The 18327-nt window shown below is 42.7% G+C and overlaps 1 long non-coding RNA gene across 1 annotated transcript; it reads right to left on the reverse strand.

The window, feature by feature from the left end:
* Window positions 1–14025: 14025 nt before the first annotated feature.
* Window positions 14026–16187, reverse strand: LOC119316898. Its single transcript, XR_005153395.1, has 2 exons — window positions 15010–16187; window positions 14026–14925 (listed from the first exon to the last, which is right to left on the reverse strand). It is a non-coding gene; the product is annotated as an uncharacterized LOC119316898 (long non-coding RNA).
* Window positions 16188–18327: the final 2140 nt, after the last annotated feature.

The raw sequence follows: 18327 nt of genomic DNA on the forward strand, positions 1-18327 counted from the left end.
ACAAGAAGGGTGAGAGTGCGTATAATCCATGGACTCAAGATTAGTCATAAATAACTCACATACTTATTGCAAAAATCTATTGGTTATCGAAATGAAGTACTACGCGCATGCTCCTAGAGGGATAGATTGGTAGGAAAAGACCATCGCTCGTCCCCGACCGCCACTCATAAGGAAGACAATCAATAAATAGATCATGCTCCAACTTCATCACATAACGGTTCACCATATGTGCATGCTACGGGAACCACAAACTTTAACACGGGTATCTCTCAAATTCACAACTACTCTACTAGCATGACTCTAATATCACCATCTTCATATCTCAAAACAATCATAAAGAATCAAACTTCTCATAGTATTCAATGCACTTTATATGAAAGTTTTTATTATACCCATCTTGGATTTCCATCATATTAGGACTAGTATGATAGCCAAAGCAAATTACCATGATGTTCTAAAAGACTCTCAAAATAATATAAGTGAAGCATGAGAGATCAATAATTTCTATAAAATAAAACCACCACCGTGCTCTAAAAAGATATAAGTGAAGCACTCGAGCAAAATTATCTAGCTCAAAAGATATAAGTGTAGCACATAGAGTATTCTAATAAATTCTGATTCATGCGTGTCTCTCCCAAAAGGTGTGTACATCAAGGATGATTGTAGTAAACTAAAAATCAAAGACTCAAATAATACAAGACGCTCCAAGCAAAACACATATCATGTGGTGAATAAAAATATAGCCTCAAGTAAAGTTACTGATAGACGAAGACGAAAGAGGGGATGCCTTCCGGGGCATCCCCAAGCTTAGGCTTTTGGTTGTCATTGAATTTTACCTTGGGTTCCTTAGGCATACCCAAGATTAGGCTCTTGCCACTCCTTATTCCAAAATCCATCAAATCTTTATCCAAAAACTTGAAAACTTCACAACACAAAACTTCAATAAAAAATCTCATGAGCTCCGTTAGTATAAGAAAATAAACCACCGCTTTAAGGTACTATAATAAACTCATTCTTTACTTATATTGGTGTTAAACCTACTGTATTCCAACTTATCTATGGTTCATACCCCCCGATACTACTCATAGACTCATCAAAATAAGCAAACAACGCACGAAAAACAGAATCTGTAAAAAACAGAACAGTCTGTGGCGATCTGTAACTTTCGAATACTTCCGTAACTCCAAAAATTATGAAAAATTAGGACGACCTGAGCAATTTGTATATTGATCTACTGCAAGTGGAGTAGGTATTTTATCGCTCTCTGGTAAAAAATGAAAATTAATTTCGTGAGCGTAAAAGTTTCTGTTTTTTCAGCAAGATCAAATAACTATCACCCAGGAAGATCCTAAAGGCTTTACTTGGCACAAACACTAATTAAAACATAAAAAAACAATCATAACAGAATCTAGATGAATTATTTGTTACTAAACAGGAGCAAAAAGCAAAGAACAAAAATAAAATTGGGTTGCCTCCCAACAAGCGCTATCGTTTAACGCCCCTAGCTAGGCATAAAAATAAGAATAGATCTAGGTATTGCCATCTTTGGTATGCAATTCTTCAATTGAACACACATAACCCTTAGGACCTTCTTTGGTTTTGATAATGATCAAACTCCTAGGCAAGAAATCAAGAAATTCATTTGTAGCAAAAGGTTCATTAATGATATCGAAAAAGTTGGGGTGAATACTTATTGATTTGAGGTCTTCATTTTCCTTACTAGAAGATTCACCCCTATTTCTAGGAACATAGATAAACTTGGAAACTTTGGTAGGAGGAGGATTTGAGGTATTTTTAATGGCAGAAAAAGTGGACCCCAAGTTGATAATAATATCTATATATACTTCCCGAACATGTTGATCACCGTATCGCGAAGAAATCATTTGTTCTCTTTTCTTGCTAATTTTTGCTTAAATCTGGCATTATGTCATCCCAAGACTCCGACGGTGAGAGCTATGTCTCACATCTCATTGCTGGCCCAAAGACCTATGGGGACCTTGCTACCTCTTGAGCATGCGTTGGTTTTCCCTTGAAGAGGAAAGGGTGATGCAGCAAAGTAGCATAAGTATTTCCCTCAGTTTTGAGAACCAAGGTATCAATCCAGTAGGAGACAACGCACAAGTCATCTAGTACCTGCACAAACAATTAAGAACATTGCAACGAACGCGATAAAGGGCTTGTCAATCCCTTCACAGTCACTCGCAAAAGTGAGATCTAATAGAGATAGTAAAGTAAATATTTTTGGTATTTTTGTTGTATAGATTGGAAAGTAAAGATTGCAAAATAGTAAACGAGATGCGATGTAAATAAAAGAAATGTAATATAATAGGAAAGAGACCCGGGGGCCATAGGTTTCACTAGTGCTTCTCTCAAGATAGCATGTATCATGGTGGGTGAACAAATTACTACCGAGCAATTCATAGAAAAGCGCATAGTTATGAAGATATCTAAGGCAATGATCATGAATATAGGCATCACGTCTGTGTCAAGTAGATCAAAACGATTCTTCATCTACTACTATTACTCCACACATCGACCGCTATCTAGCATGCATCTAGAGTATTAAGTTCATAAGAACGGAGTAATGCATTAAGCAAGATGACATGATGTAGAGGGATAAACTCAAGCAATATGATATAAACCCCGTCTTTTTATCCTTGATGGCAACAATACAATACGTGCCTTGATGCCCCTACTATCACTGGGAAAGGGCACCGCAAGATTGAACCCAAAGCTAAGCACTTCTCCCATTGCAAGAAAGAACAATCTAGTAGGCCAAACTAAACCGATAAATCGAAGAGACTTGCAAAGATATCAAATCATGCATATAAGAATTCAGGGAAGAACCAAATAATATTCATAGATAATCTTGTTCATAAATCCACAATTCATCGGATCTCGACAAACACACCGCAAAAGAGTATTACATCGAATAGATCTCCAAGAACATTGAGGAGAACTTTGTATTGAGAATCAAAGAGAGAGAAGAAGCCATCTAGCTAATAACTATGGACCCGAAGGTATGTGGTAAACTACTCACGCTTCATCGGAGAGGCAATGGCGTTGATGCAGAAGCCCTCCATGATCGGTTCCCCCTCCGGCAGATCGCCGAAAAAGGCCCCAAGATGGGATCTCACGGGTACAGAAGGTTGCGGCGGTGAAAAGGTGGTTTCGTGGCTCCCCTTGATGTTTCTAGGGTATGAGAGTATATATAGGCGAAAGAAGTACGTTGGTGGAGCTACGAGGGGCCAACGAGGGTGGGTGGCGCGCCTACCCCCCTGGGTGCGCCCTCCTGCCTCGTGGCTTCCTTGTGGAGTTCCAGACTTCGAATCCAAGTCTTCTGGATTGATTTCGGTCCAAGAAAGATCATCGCAAAGGTTTCATTCCGTTTGGACTCCGTTTGGTATTCCTTTTCTGCAAAACTCTAAAATAGGCAAAAAACAGAAACTGGCATTGGGCCTCCTGTTAATAGGTTAGTCCCAAAAATAATATAAAAGAGCATATTAAAGCCCATTAAACATCCAAAACAGATAATATAATAGCATGGAACAATCAAAAATTATAGATACGTTGGAGACGTATCAGACCTATCTCCTTGTGGTCGAACTACGGATGAAGAGGAGGATGCTCACTTGATGAGGATCGATGATTCAAGCTCGGAGGAGGAGGATGTTCCTCTACCTCAACCTGGGGATATGCATATAAAATTAAAGAAGTCCGGTCTTCCTAAGAGAGCTAACCGATCTAATAATCGATCTATTCCTTCTCGTTTTCGGCAGAAAAGCAAAGGAGATTTATGTGACAAGATCTTGAAGCTGGAGTTGGAGGTCGATGATTTAAAAGAGGAAATTGCTTGCCTTAACTACAATATGAAAAGGGTAAGGCATAGTTATCACTACCACCATCATCTTCTTCACCACCAAAAGAAAATTGAGTATCGGGTATGGGCACTCCCCTTGGCTTCCGCCAAGCTTGGGGGAGGTGCCCCGGTATGGTATCATCCCACTATCTTTTTGCTTTTACTTATTTTAGTTCGATCCTTTTGCCTTAGATGAATAAAAGTTTAGTTCGATCCTTTCTTCTTTGAGAATTTGCTTAGTGATCTATCCTTGTAATCGTGTGCAAGTTATATAATAAAGTTAGTTTGAGTTTTTACTTTCTATACTTTCATGTTGCAAATAAAGAAAAGAATTAAAGAAAGAAAAAGAGGAAGGACATAAATGAAGAAAGGAAATAAATCAATAAGATTATATACTAATCCTATGGTAGGTGATGGCACCACATAAGGAAAAATATAAGTAGAAAATTTTATTAGAGATTGACAAACATAGCATTAGTCAATGACGCAACTCATGAAAGAATTAATAAGGGAAGAGAAGATTCACATATAGATATACTATCCTAGAAATCTTTTGTGATTGTGAGCCCTCATCAAAATATTATATGCCAAAATTGTTGACGTTGGACAAGGAAGACAACTTAATGGTTTATGTTTGTTTATATTCACATAGAAGTCATATTGTCATAGATCCTTTATCATGTGGTGCTTGCCCCCTATCTTTGCTAGCCAAAAATTCTGTACTAAGTAGAGATACTACTTGTGCATCCAAAAACCCTTAAACCCAAATCTTTTTCAAGTGTCCACCATATCTACCTAGGGATTGAGCGAGATCCCTCAAGTAAGTTGTCCTCGGTGCAAAAAGGCAATAAAAATTGCTTCTAAAAAGTGTAAGAGGAAATTGAGCATTGTATGAACTTGGATGAAAACAAATAAAAGCGACATACTGCATAATAAAGGTTGTCATCTTAAGGGGCAATACAACATGATGTTCTCTTGCACTAAGGGATTGAGCATACAAACAAATAAGCGCATGACAACCTCTGCTTCCCTCTGTGAAGGGCCTATCTTTTACTTTTATGCAAAGAGTCAAAGTTTTTCTATCTATTCCTTTTATTTTCTCTTTTGGCAAGCATCATGTGGTGAGGAAAGATCTACGCACATATGTACAGTTGAATATAGATAGCATGAGTTATTATTGTTGACATCACCCTTGAGGTGAGTATGTTGGGAAGCGAAACTATCAGCCCCTATCTTTCTATGTGTCCGGTTGAAACGTTTTGTTCATGGGTACGAGGTGAGTGTTAGCAATCATAGAAGACTATATGATGGTTGAGTATGTGGACTTGCCTAAAGGCTCCGACACGTGACCCTTCCTAAAAAGATGATGAATTGTAGTTGCAAAGTTGACTGAGAACATAGTTTGTTGGTTTCTAATAGAGTTTTTGCTTTATACTTCGATTGTGTGATGAACTATTACTTATTCATGAGAAGTATATGATAAAAGTCCTATGTTTAATTTTGTTGCTGTTATAATAATCAACATGATGCTTCTATGTCCGTATTTTGTTTTTATCGACACCTCTCTCTCAAAGCATTTGACATGTTTTCCGATCTCGGTTTTCGCTTGAGGACAAGCGAGGTCTAAGCTTGGGGGAGTTGATACGTCCATTCTGCATCATGTTTTCTTACTATTATTTATAATGTTTTTATCCATAATAATGCTTTTTGGAGTAATTCTAATGCCTTTTCTCTCATAATTTGCAAGAAACACACCAAGAGGAGAATTCCGACAGCTGGAAATCTGGACCTGAAAAAGCTATGTCAGGCCACCTATTCTGCACAACTCCAAATGAGCTGAAACTTCACGGAGATTTTTTATGGAATATATAAGAAATACTGGAGCTAATAAACACCAGAGGGGGGCCACCAGGTGGGCACAACCCACCTGGGCGCGCCAGGCCCCCCCAGGTGCGCCCTGGTGGGTTGTGGCCTCCTCGGCCCACCTCCGGTGCCCATCTTTTGGTATATAAGTCATTTTGACCTAGAAAAAATAGGAGGAGGACTTTCAGGACGAAGCACCGCCGCCTCGAGGCGGAACTTGGGCAGGAGCACTTTTGCCCTTCGGGGGAGCGATTCCGCCGGGGGAACTTCCCTCCCGGAGGGGGAAATCATCGCCATCATCATCACCAACAACTCTCCCATCTTGGGGAGGGTAATCTCCAGCAACATCTTTAACAGCATCAACTCCTCTCAAACCCTAGTTCATCTCTTGTGTTCAATCTTGTTACCGGAACTATAGATTGGTACTCGTGGGTGACTAGTAGTGTTGATTACACCTTGTAGTTGATTACTATATGGTTTATTTGGTGGAAGATGATATGTTCAGATCCATTATGCTATTTAATACTCCTCTGATCAAGAACATGTTTATCATTCGTGAGTAGTTACTTTTGTTCTTGAGGTCACGCGAGAAATCATGTTGCAAGTAATCATGTGAACTTGATATGTGTTTGATATTTTGATAGTATGTATGTTGTTATTCCCTTAGTGGTGTCATGTGAACATCGACTACATGACACTTCACCATATTTGGGCCTAAGGGAATGCATTGTGGAGTAGCAATTAGATGGTGGGTTGCGAGAGTGACAGAAGCTTAAACCCCAGTTTATGCGCTATTCCGTAAGGGGCCGATTGGATCCAAAAGTTTAATGCTATGGTTAGAATTTATTCTTAATACTTTTCTCGTAGTTGCAGATGTTTGCGGGAGGGTTAATCATAAGTAGGAGGTTTGTTCAAGTAACAACAGCACATAAGCACCGGTCCACCCACATATCAAATTATCAAAATAGCGAGCACAAATCAAACCAACATGATGAAAATGACTAGATGAAATTCCCGTGTACCCTCAAGAACGCTTTGCTTATCATAAGAGACCGTTTTGGCCTGTCATTTGCGTCAAAGGGATTGGGCTATCTTGCTGCACCTTTGTCACTATTATCGTTACTTGCCCGTTACAAATTATCTTGCTATCAAACTACTCATTACTTACAATTTCAGCGCTTGCAGACAATACCTTACCAGAAACTACTTGTCATTTCCTTCTGCTCCTCGTTGGGTTCGACACTCTTACTTATTGAAAAGAGCTACAATTGATCCCCTATACTTGTGGGTCATCAGCATTATAAGATGATCCCTTAACAAAATTTTAAGGTATAAGTGTCTCCCCGAGTATGCACCGTTGCGACATTTCATCGTGTTGAGACACCACGAGATGATCGGGTGTGATAGACTCTACGTTCACATACAACGGGTCAAGATAGTTTTGCACATGCGGAATACTCAGGTTAAACTTGACGAGCCTGGCATTTACAGACATGGCCTCGGAACACTGGAGACCGAAAGGTCGAACGTGAATCATATAGTAGATATGATCAACATAGAGATGTTCACCATTGATGACTACTCCATCTCACGTGATGATCGTACATGGTTTAGTTGATTTGGATCACGTATGGCTTAGATGACTTGAGGGATGTCTATCTAAGTGGGAATTCTTAAGTAATTTGATTAATTGAACTTAATTTATCATGAACTTAGTCCTGATAGTATTTGCATATCTATGTTGTAGAACAATAGCTCGCGTTGTAGCTCCCCTATGTTTTTGATATGTTCCTAGAGAAAACTAAGTTGAAAGATGATAGTAGCAATGATGCGGACTGGGTCCGTGATATGAGGATTATCCTCGTTGCTGCATAGAAGAATTATGTCCTTGATACACTACTAGGTGACAAACCTATTACAGGAGCGGATGCAGACATTATGAACGTTTGGCAAGCTTGGTATGATGACTACTTGATAGTTTAGTGCGCCATGCTTTACGGCTTAGAATCAGGGCTGCAAAATGTTTTTGAACGCCACGGAACATATGAGATGTTCCAAGAGCTGAAATTGGTATTTCAGACTCATGCCCGTGTCGAGAGGTGTGAGACCTCTGACAAATACTTTGCCTACAAGATGGAGGAGGATAGCTCAGCTAGTGAGCATGTGCTCATAATGTCTAGGTACTACAATCGCTTGAATCAAGTGGGAGTTAATCTTCCAAATAAGATAGTGATTAATAGAGTTCTCTAGTCACTATCACCAAGTTACTAGAACTTCATGATGAACTATGATATGCAAGGGATGACGAAAACAATTCTCGAGCTCTTCGCGATGCTGAAATCGACGAAGGTGGAAATCAAGAAAGAGCATCAAATGTTGATGGTCGACAAGACCACTAGTTTCAAAAATAAAGGGCAAGGGAAATAAAGGGAACTTCAAAAAGAATGACAAGCAAGTTGTCACTCCCGTGAAGAAGCCCAAAGCTGGATTAAGCCTGAACTAAGTGCTTATACTACAAAGGGAATGGTCACTGGAAGCGGAACTACCCAGAATACTTGGAGGATAAGAAGGATGGCAAAGTGAACAAAGGTATATTTGATATACATAATATTGATGTGTACTTTACTAGTGTTCATAGCAACCCGAGGGTATTTGATACCGGTTCAGTTGCTATGATTAGTAACTCAAAACAGGAGTTGCAAAATGAACAGAGACTAGTTAAGGGCGAGGTGACGATATGTGTTGGAAGTGATTCCAAGGTTGATAAGATCACCATCGCACGGTACCTCAACCTTCAAGATTAGTGTTGGACCTAAATAAATGTTATTTGGTGTTTGCGTTGAGCATGAATATGGTTGGATCATGTTTATCGTGATATGGTAATTCATTTAAGTCAGAGAATAATTGTTGTTCTGTTTACATGAATAAAACCTTCTATGGTCACACACCCAATATAAATGGTTTATTGAATCTCGATCGTAGTGATACACATATTCATAGTATTGATGCCAAAAGATGCAAAGTTGATAATGACAGTGCAACATACTTGTGGCACTACCGTTTAGGTCATATTGGTGTAAAGCGCATGAAGAAACACCATGCATATGGACTTTTGGAATCACTTGATTATGAATCATTTGATACATGTGAACCATGCCTCATGGGCAAGATGACTAAAGCTCCATTCTCCGGAACAATGGAGCGAGCTAATGACTTATTGGAAACAATACATACTGATGTATGCAGTCCGATGAGTGTTGAGGTTCGTGGCGAGTATCGTTATGTTCCAACCTTCGCAGATGATTTGAGAAGATATGGATATATCTACTTAATGAAACACAAGTCTGAAACATTTGAAAAGTTCAAAGAATTTTAGAGTGAAGTGGAGAATCATCGTAACAAGAAAATAAAGTTTCTACGATCAGATCGCAGAGGCGAATATTTGAGTTACGAGTTTGGCCTTCATTTAAAATAATGTGGAATGAGTTTCACAACTCACGCCACATGGAACACCACAGCGTAATGGTGTGTCCGAACATCGTAAACACACTTTATTGGATATGGTGCGTTCTATGATGTCTCTTACCGATTTACCACTATCGTTTTTGGGTTATGCATTAGAGACATCCGCATTCACGTTAAATAGGGCACCGTCTAAATCCGTTGAGATGACACCGTATGAACTATGGTTTGGCAAGAAACCTAAACTGTCATTTCTTAAAAGTTTGGGGATGCGGCGCTTATGTCAAAAGGCTTCAGCCTGATAAGTTCGAACCCAAATCGGAGAAGTGCGTCTTCATAGGATACCCAAAAGAAACTGTTGGGTACACCTTCTATCATAGATCTGAAGGCAAGATCTTTGTTGCTAAGAATGGATCCTTTCTAGAGAAGGAGTTTCTCTCGAAAGAAGTGAGTGGGAGGAAAGTAGAACTTGATGAGGTAATTGTACCTTCTCTCGAATTGGAAAGTAGCTCATCACAGAAAACTATTCCCGTGATGCCTACACCAACTAGAGAGGAAGCCAAAGATAACAATTATGAAACTTCAGATCAAGTTGCTACTGAACCTCATAGGTCAACCAGAGCATGTTCCGCACCAGAGTGGTATGGTCATCCTGTTCTGGAAGTCATGTTACTAGACCATGACGAACCTATGAACTATGACGAAGCGATGATGAGCCCAGATTCCGATAAATGGCTTGAGTCCATGAAATCTGAGATATGATCCATGTATGAGAACAAAGTGTGAAATTTGGTTGACTTGACCGATGATCGGCGAGACATATAGAATAAATGGATCTTCAATAAGAAGACTGACGCTGATGGTAATGTTACTGTCTACAAAGCTCGACTTGTCGCGAAAGGCTTTTGACAAGTTCAAGGAGTTGACTACGATGAGACCTTCTCACTCGTAGCGATGCTTAAGTCTGTGCGAATCATGTTAGAAATTGCCGCATTTTATGATTATGAAATCTGGCAAATGGACGTCAAAACCGCATTCCTTAATGGATTTCTTAAAGAAGAGTTGTATATGATGCAACCAGAAGGTTTAGTCGATCCTAAAGGTGCTAACAAAGTCTGCAAGCTCCAGCGATCCATTTATGGACTGGTGCAAGCATCTCGGAGTTGGAATATAAGCTTTGATAAGGTGATCAAAACATATGGTTTTATACAGACTTTCGGTGAAGCCTGTATTTATAAGAAAGTGAGTGGGAGCTCTATAGCATTTCTAATATTATATGTGGATGACATATTGTTGATTGGAAATGGTATAGAATTTCTGGATAGCATAAAAGGATACTTGAATAATACTTGAATAAAAGGATACTTGAATAATAGTTTTTCAATGAAAGACCTCGGTGAAGCTGCTTATATATTGGGCATCAAGATCTATAGAGATAGATCATGACGCTTGATAGGACTTTCACAAAGCACATACCTTGATAAAGTTTTGAAGAAGTTCAAAATGGATCAATTAAAGAAAGGGTTCTTGCCTGTGTCACAAGGTGTAAAGTTGAGTAAGACTGAAAACCCGACCACGGCAGAATATAGAGAGAGAATGAAAGTCATTCTCTATGCCTCAGTCATAGGTTCTATAAAGTATGCCATGTTGTGTACTAGACCTATTGTATACCTTACCATGAGTTTGGCAAGGGGGCACGGTAGTGATCCAGGAGTGGATCACTAGACATCGGTCAAAGTTATCCTTAGTTACCTAAGAGGACTAAGGAAATATTTCTCAGTTATGGAGGTGATAAAAGAGTTCGTCGTAAAGAGTTACGTCGATGCAAGCTTTTACACCGATCCAGATGACTCTGAGTCTCAACCTGGATACGTATTGAAAGTGGGAGCAATTAGCTAGAGTAGCTCCATATAGAGCATTGTAGACATGGAAATTTGCAAAATACATACGGATCAAAATGTGGCAGACCCGTTGACTAAACTTCTCTCACAAGTAAAACATGATCACACCTTAGTACTCTTTGGGTGTTAATCACATAGCGATGTGAACTAGATTATTGACTCTAGTAAACCCTTTGGGTGTTGGTCACATGGCGATGTGAACTATGGGTGTTAAACACATGAAGATGTGAATTATTGGTGTTAAATCACATGGCGATGTAAACTAGATTATTGACTCTAATGCAAGTGGGAGACTGGAGGAAATATGCCCTAGAGGCAATAGTAAAGTTGTTATTTTATATTTCCTTATATCATGATAAATGTTTATTATTCATGTTAGAATTGTATTAACCAAAAACTTGATACATGTGTGGATACATAGACAAAACACCGTGTCCCTAGTAAGCCTCTACTAGACTAGCTCGTTAATCAAAGATGATTAAGTTTCCTAACCATAGACATGTGTTGTCATTTGATGAACGGGATCACATCATTAGGAGAATGATGTGATGGATAAAACCCATCTGTTAGCTTAGCATGTTGATCGTTCAATTTTATTGCTATTGCTTTCTTCATGTCAAATACATATTCCTTCGACTATGAGATTATGCAACTCCCGGAAACTGGAGGAATACCTTGTGTGCTATCAAATGTCACAATATAACTGGGTGATTATAAAGATGCTCTGCAGGTATCTCCGAAGGTGTTTGTTGGGTTGGCATAGATCAAGATTAGGATTTGTCACTCCGAGCGTCGGAGAGATATCTCTAGACCCTCTCAGTAATACACATCATGATAAGCCTTGCAAGCAATGTGACTAATGAGTTAGTTACAGGATGATGTATTACGGAACGAGTAAAGAGACTTGCCGATAATGAGATTAAACTAGGTATGAAGATACCGACGATCGAATCTCGGGCAAGTAACATACCGATGACAAACGGAATAACGTATGTTGTCATTATGGTATGACCGATAAAGATCTTCGTAGAATATGTGGGAACCAATATGAGCATCCAGGTTCCGTTGTTGGTTATTGACCAGAGAGGTGTCTCGGTCATGTCTACATAGTTCTCAAACCCGTAGGGTCCGCACGTTTAACGTTCGATGACGATGTTGTATTATATGAGTTATGTGATTTGGTGACCGAATGTTGTTCGGAGTCCCGGATGTGATCACGGACATGATGAGGAGTCTCAAAATGGTCGAGAGGTAAAGATTCATATATTGGACGATGATATTCGGACACCAGAAGTGTTCCGGGGGTACCGGATACATATCGGGTCACTGGAAAGGGTTCCGGGCACACCCCCCCCCCCGGCAACTACATGGGCCTAATGGGCCAAGAAGGGGACAGATCAGCCCCTGGGCTGGTGCGCCCCATGTAGGCTGAAATAAGGGGGAAGGAAAGAGGGGAAGAGAGAAAGGAAGGGAGCAATTCGGCCTCCCCCTTCCTTCTCTCCTCCCTCCTCCTTCCTTCCCCCTCCGGATGAATATGGAAGGGGGAGGCCGAATTGGGAGGCGCCCAAGTAGGATTCCTCCTACTTGGGGCGCCCCCTTGTACAACTGTTGATGTGTGTTTTAGCGGTGCCCCCTCCTTCATATATATACAGCCCGTCTATTCTGATAATATTATCAGAATAGTTATTCTGATAACACTTCCGCACTGCATTCTCAATGCGAGGGCACTGCACTTTCTTTAGCAAGAGCACTGCATTACACCGACTAGTGAACTTCATGTCGAAAAAACTGCGCGTAGTGTTTTTCCGATACTGTTTTCGCTCTAATTTTTTAACCGTTTATCGGAACGAGGCGTGTAATATACTGTTGGAAAACTACGGATAAGGCGCAACTTCGCCATGTTGAACACTTTTCGGGATTCCCCACGGTTTAAGAGCAGTTTTAAAAACGGTGCGACCCACAAAGAATGGCAGCTAGCGTTTTTTCATGTTTTTTTCTAAACCGCTCGTCGGAATGAGGCAAATGATACACCATTGGATAGATATCGTCGAGGTGCATCTTTTTCATAACTATTGTTTTCTCTAATTCGTTATGGTTTAAGAGTAGTTTCAAATTTACTAAATCGCGGAATTCTGTTTTTCAAATTTTTGGTACTGTTTTCGCTCCAGTTTTTTTAACCGTTTGTCGAAACGAGGTGTGTAATATACCGTTGAAAAGCTATGAACGAGGCGCAACTTTCATATGTTGAAATGTTTTCGATATTCCTTATGGTTTTAAGTTAATTTTGAAAATCGTGCGGCAGACGACGAGTGGCAGCGGCCTTTTTCGCGAAATTTTTACAAACCACTGGTCGGAATGATTCAAACGATACGCCGTTGGAAAGATATCGACGAGGCGCAACTTTTTCATGTAGAACACTCTCTCTAATTCTTTACGGTTTAAGAGGAATTTCAAATTTACCAAAATTCGGACACTCTGTTTTTCGTGACACCCCAAATCGACGTGCGTACTTCATCCGACTGAAAACCGCACTGCATCCGACGAAAAACCGCACTGCATCAGACGGGTAAGAGAAATGCATGGTTTTCTTTTATTCAAACGTAATTTTTTCAAGGACGAGGAAGTGAACCGCACTTCACGTCGGGCGTAAATGAACCGCAACACTATCAAGAGGTGTGCCGCATGAGATTACAAAGTGAGCTTCATATTGGATAGGGTGTAAGTGAATTGCAACACTATCAAGAGGTGACCCGCATGAGATTACAAAGTGAGCTTCACCTCGGGCGTAAGTGGATCGCAAAACTATCGAGGTGAGCCACATGACATTACAAAGTGAGCTTCATATTGGATCGGGCGTAAGTGAATCGCAACACTATCAAGAGGTGTGCCGCATGAGATTACACAGCGGGCTTCACCTCGGGCGTAAGTGGACCGCAAAACTATCGAGAGGTTAGCCACATGACATTACAAAGTGAGCTTCAAAAATTTACATACCAGACACTTTTTTGTTTACCAAGTGAACCACATAGGATTTTACACTGAATCGCATCTAAGCATCATTTTTTATGACAAACTTGGCCTTGCAATTCTGTTACACAGGCTGTACACACATTTTCACATAAAAATTAAGTGAGGATAGCACCAAGAGGCCTTCAACGGGACTCTGAAACCGAAACTGCACTGCATTGCACTGCGGTACTGCACTGAACACACAAACTCTGAACTTATTGGGTTGGATGGATGTGCTGCTCCAAAAATAATCAAAAACTGCACTCAAATTGCACGATGTGGTGCGGACGCGATGTGGACTCGCCGAAAAGAGTTTGCTCGGCGGAGGTGAGCTGCACGGGGGCGGCAAGCGAGCTGCACGGGGAGAGGCAACTGAGCTGCACAGGTAGAATTGCAACACAAACCAGGAGAATTGCAAAACACTGTACACTAACACAAGATTTCATCAGTAAATTCTAGAGAGGATTCCAGAGATCAGTGTACTTAATGTTGATACCTGGTTTCAGTGTCTGAAGACTTAAGGTGATGCAGGCTATGTTTTAGGAGCCCTCTTGCTCCAACACATCTGCAACCGCTGTGGAAGAAAAGATGCAAAAGCAAGAGTTAGCTTCTGACGCTGAATCACCCAAATAAAAATGGTATCAAATTGGTTCCTCGCAGAGAGCAACCGGCCTGTGCAAGTCAACTGCATTTGTCCGCAAGCCGAGCTGCATGGCCGCAGCAACTGCACCGCTGCTCTAGAAGGCAGAACGAGGAGCCATGTTGCCGCTATTGCTCTGTAGACTGTAGTGTCGGGGTAGCACGGCGCAACGGCGGCGGCCGAGATGCCCCCTAGTAGCGGGCAGAGGAGGTTAGTGTACCTCATGAGGTTTTCCTAATTTATGGGGTTCTGTAGAAAATCACATTTTTTCTTACAAATGAACTTCACCATTCTTTAATTTTTTTCTGAATTTTTTTACAAATGCAGTGCGGACGGGGTGGCGTCGACCCATCCGTGCTTGCAGGAGGCCGTCGGGGCGTGAGGTTGGACGGCCGGGGACCGTAGAGGAAAGGATCTCGCCGGATCTAGCTCGCCTCCATAGCCCGGGTGGACGGGAGGGGCTCACTTGCTGCCCAAGGCCGGACTACGATGAACTGGATATTAGCGTACCGAACGAGGGCGCGTGGCGCACTGCCTGAGGGATCCGACTGTACTACATATCCAAAATCCAAAAAAGGAAGAAGAAGAAGAAGAAAAACGACTGTGTTACTCCAGCGGCGTAGGAGGTGGACAGAGGGGCGGCTAACCGGCGGGGGATGTGGCGCGTGAGCAATGCACGCTCTACCCGGACGGACTGCACTGACGCGCCCACCAGACTGCACCGACGCGCCCGCCGTACTCCACACGCACACCCCGCAAACTGGGAGGCGGCTTCACCTCGCGAGTGGCACATGCGCCGGTGATGGAGTTCCTCCTTCTCTCTGAAGTGGACTGCGTGGGAATGGAGAGAGGGCACGGCGATGAGGAGAGGAAACACCGTCTTGAGGCCGTTGCTGCGGTTGGTGGCGCGGGAGTTCGGTTGTTGGCGCAGGAGTCGAGGGCTCGAGGCCGCACCGGCCGGTAGCGGAGGGAGGTTGGAGCTAGAAGGAGGAGACGAAGGGGAGGGGATCCGCACATTGGAGGTAGAAGGAAGGCCAACATCGCGCAAGGATGGGCGGATCTGACGCCAGCCGGCGCGGCGGGCCCTAACCGACGGAGATGGTGTTTACTTGGGCAAATCTCGCCGAATCCTGCGATGGTAGCGTCGCCTGGGCCAGTAGAGCTCGTATCCATCGACGGGGAAGGCAGCCCGGCGTGGGGAGGCGTGGTCGCGCCAGCCGACAGCTGAGGGGGCTGCTGAGTGGCCGGCGTCTCGAGGAGGATGAAAGGAGGAAGGCGAGGCACACCGGGGGGTGCCCAGACTGGGGAGCGGCGCGCGGTGGTAGTTGGCCGGCCTGGGGCGCGGCGCACGGCGGTAGTTGGCCGGCCTGGTGCGCAGCGCGGCGGTTGGTTGGTGGATCGAGGGGTGGGGTGGGAGGAAGGAGGTGGACAGGAGAGGAAGTGGATGGGTGAAACGGTGGGGTGGGTGCCCTTTTTATTTTTTTGGTGCGACGCGGGTTCAGATGCGTGTTTGGTCGATTCGATGGTTAGTATATGTATATACTAGAAAAAGGCCCGTGCGTTGCAACGGATAAAAAAACAGAAAAAAATACATTGCATCCGTACCTGTTGAAATTTATAGCGGCACTATACATAGCTATTTTTCCATGGTATCATTGTATGGTGGAACATAAGTTGGTGAAGAAGTAATCTAAAAGGTACGCCATTTTATTCACTATCCAGAAGAATGATGCAACAAAAGCTAAAAACTACGTGGCTGCTGATAACTCACATCTTCTCAAGGGGCATACATGACCACAGATGTGAACAAATACACTAAGGGGCACAAGAACTACTGTTATGCAGAACAATTTTCCACCATAAGTAAATAAATGATATAGATACCCAGTAATTCCTGATTGGCCAACATCCCCTGGGAAAACCAGGGCGAACCAATCTACCTCTCACAGATCCGAAGAATCGCAAATAATAATCGAGGTTGACGAACTAAATCTATGCGATCGCCCCTACTTTTGTCGCGACAATTGTAGCAGCGGCGCCTTGGCCGCTTCGACGGCTTCGTTCACCTCCATGTGGGCCCACAGGAGCGTCTTTGCCCTCCTCGTTGCTGTAGGGACTCGATTCGTTTTTCTTTACGACCAAAGCAGCGGACGGCAGTGTTCATGCTGGACTGGCTAATGCCGACACAATTGACGATGGTCCGGCTGTTGGTGGGGCCGAGGAAGAGCATCAGGTTCCTAGACTTGCTGCCAGAGGATGGCACGCCCGACGGCATTTGTGAGTTTCTGCGGCACAGTTAGTGCTGTCACGGCGTGACAGTAGCTTGGCTGTCTACAATGTCGATGGAGTGGACCAGGCTCCTGGATTTGCTGGCGGTGGGCGGCATCAGCGAGTTCCTGTGATATGAGGAGGAAATCAAAAGGATTAGCTATGTGTTTATTCTCGTAGCAGCGATTAAGTATCGTAGTTATATCTTATATGCAAAAATTAGGGATCAGTTTCCCAGGTGTATAAGTCGTTCTCTAATGGGAGTGTCCCCTACACACACGGACACACAATGAACGAAATTTGGAGTCGAGCTCTAATTTGATTTTATGAGGAGATGGAGTCATGCTTGGATGAAAGTGAGAGCTCTTGCAGGCTATGGGCCGAACGGACTTGGCCCATCCCGCCAAACGCCTCACTCCAGCCCAGGCGTGTACGCTCGGCAATCCACGTCGCCGAATAAGATATATATGTCCCAGAATTAGTACCACCTCGCGTATATCTTTTTAGTAGAAGATAAAATCATCCAGCGGGACGAAACCAAAAATATCACCTTGCTTTAATAGTAGGTATAGATAGAGAGAGAGAGAATGGGTCTATTATAATAATACCCCTTAAGAACTTATTCTGCTAATACCCACCTAACCATCGAACCGACCAAACACAGGATATAGGAAAATGGGTTGGTATATCTAGGAGTACATACTTTTACCCACGTGTCTCTCTTTCCTCCCACCATGAGGCGTTGGATTTCATAGGATATTATTTATTTATAAAAAAAATAATGCATGTAAGTCCCATGGGAGAGATCACGAGCACTTTTGAAAAGTTATTCCTGATTTTAAGGGATAAGAACACGTATTGTTACAAGTCTCCCGTCGTACTAATTAGCCTATACTCCTACTCATATATCAATGTTTCAGAAATTTTGGATCGCCGATGGCAGCGACGACAACAAAAGTAACCTGATTTTCTTGCCATCCAATCCTTGGGTCCATGCCGGGCGGCTGCAGCGGTGGCGGACTGGCGGGGACACGGCGAAAGCGATGAGAGGCGACAACAGCATTTGGTCTGGCATCAACTACGACGACAATAGCTGAAGCAAATATTGATGGTCTCATCGGCTACTCATATGGTCAGTGTATCCTCGTGCAACATGGACGCCGCCGCCGGCAGCGGCTACGACCGGCTACCATCTACGACGAAAACAAGATGGCTTCATGCGGTTACCCCTGCGGACTTGCCTGACCGGAGACGGCGACACTTGACGTTCATCATCCCATCCTTTATTTTTTTTTCCAGAGGTTTCACCATCTCATCGTTGAGGT

Source organism: Triticum dicoccoides, chromosome 6A (assembly GCF_002162155.2).
Source record: "Triticum dicoccoides isolate Atlit2015 ecotype Zavitan chromosome 6A, WEW_v2.0, whole genome shotgun sequence".
NCBI classification, from domain to species: domain Eukaryota; kingdom Viridiplantae; phylum Streptophyta; class Magnoliopsida; order Poales; family Poaceae; genus Triticum; species Triticum dicoccoides.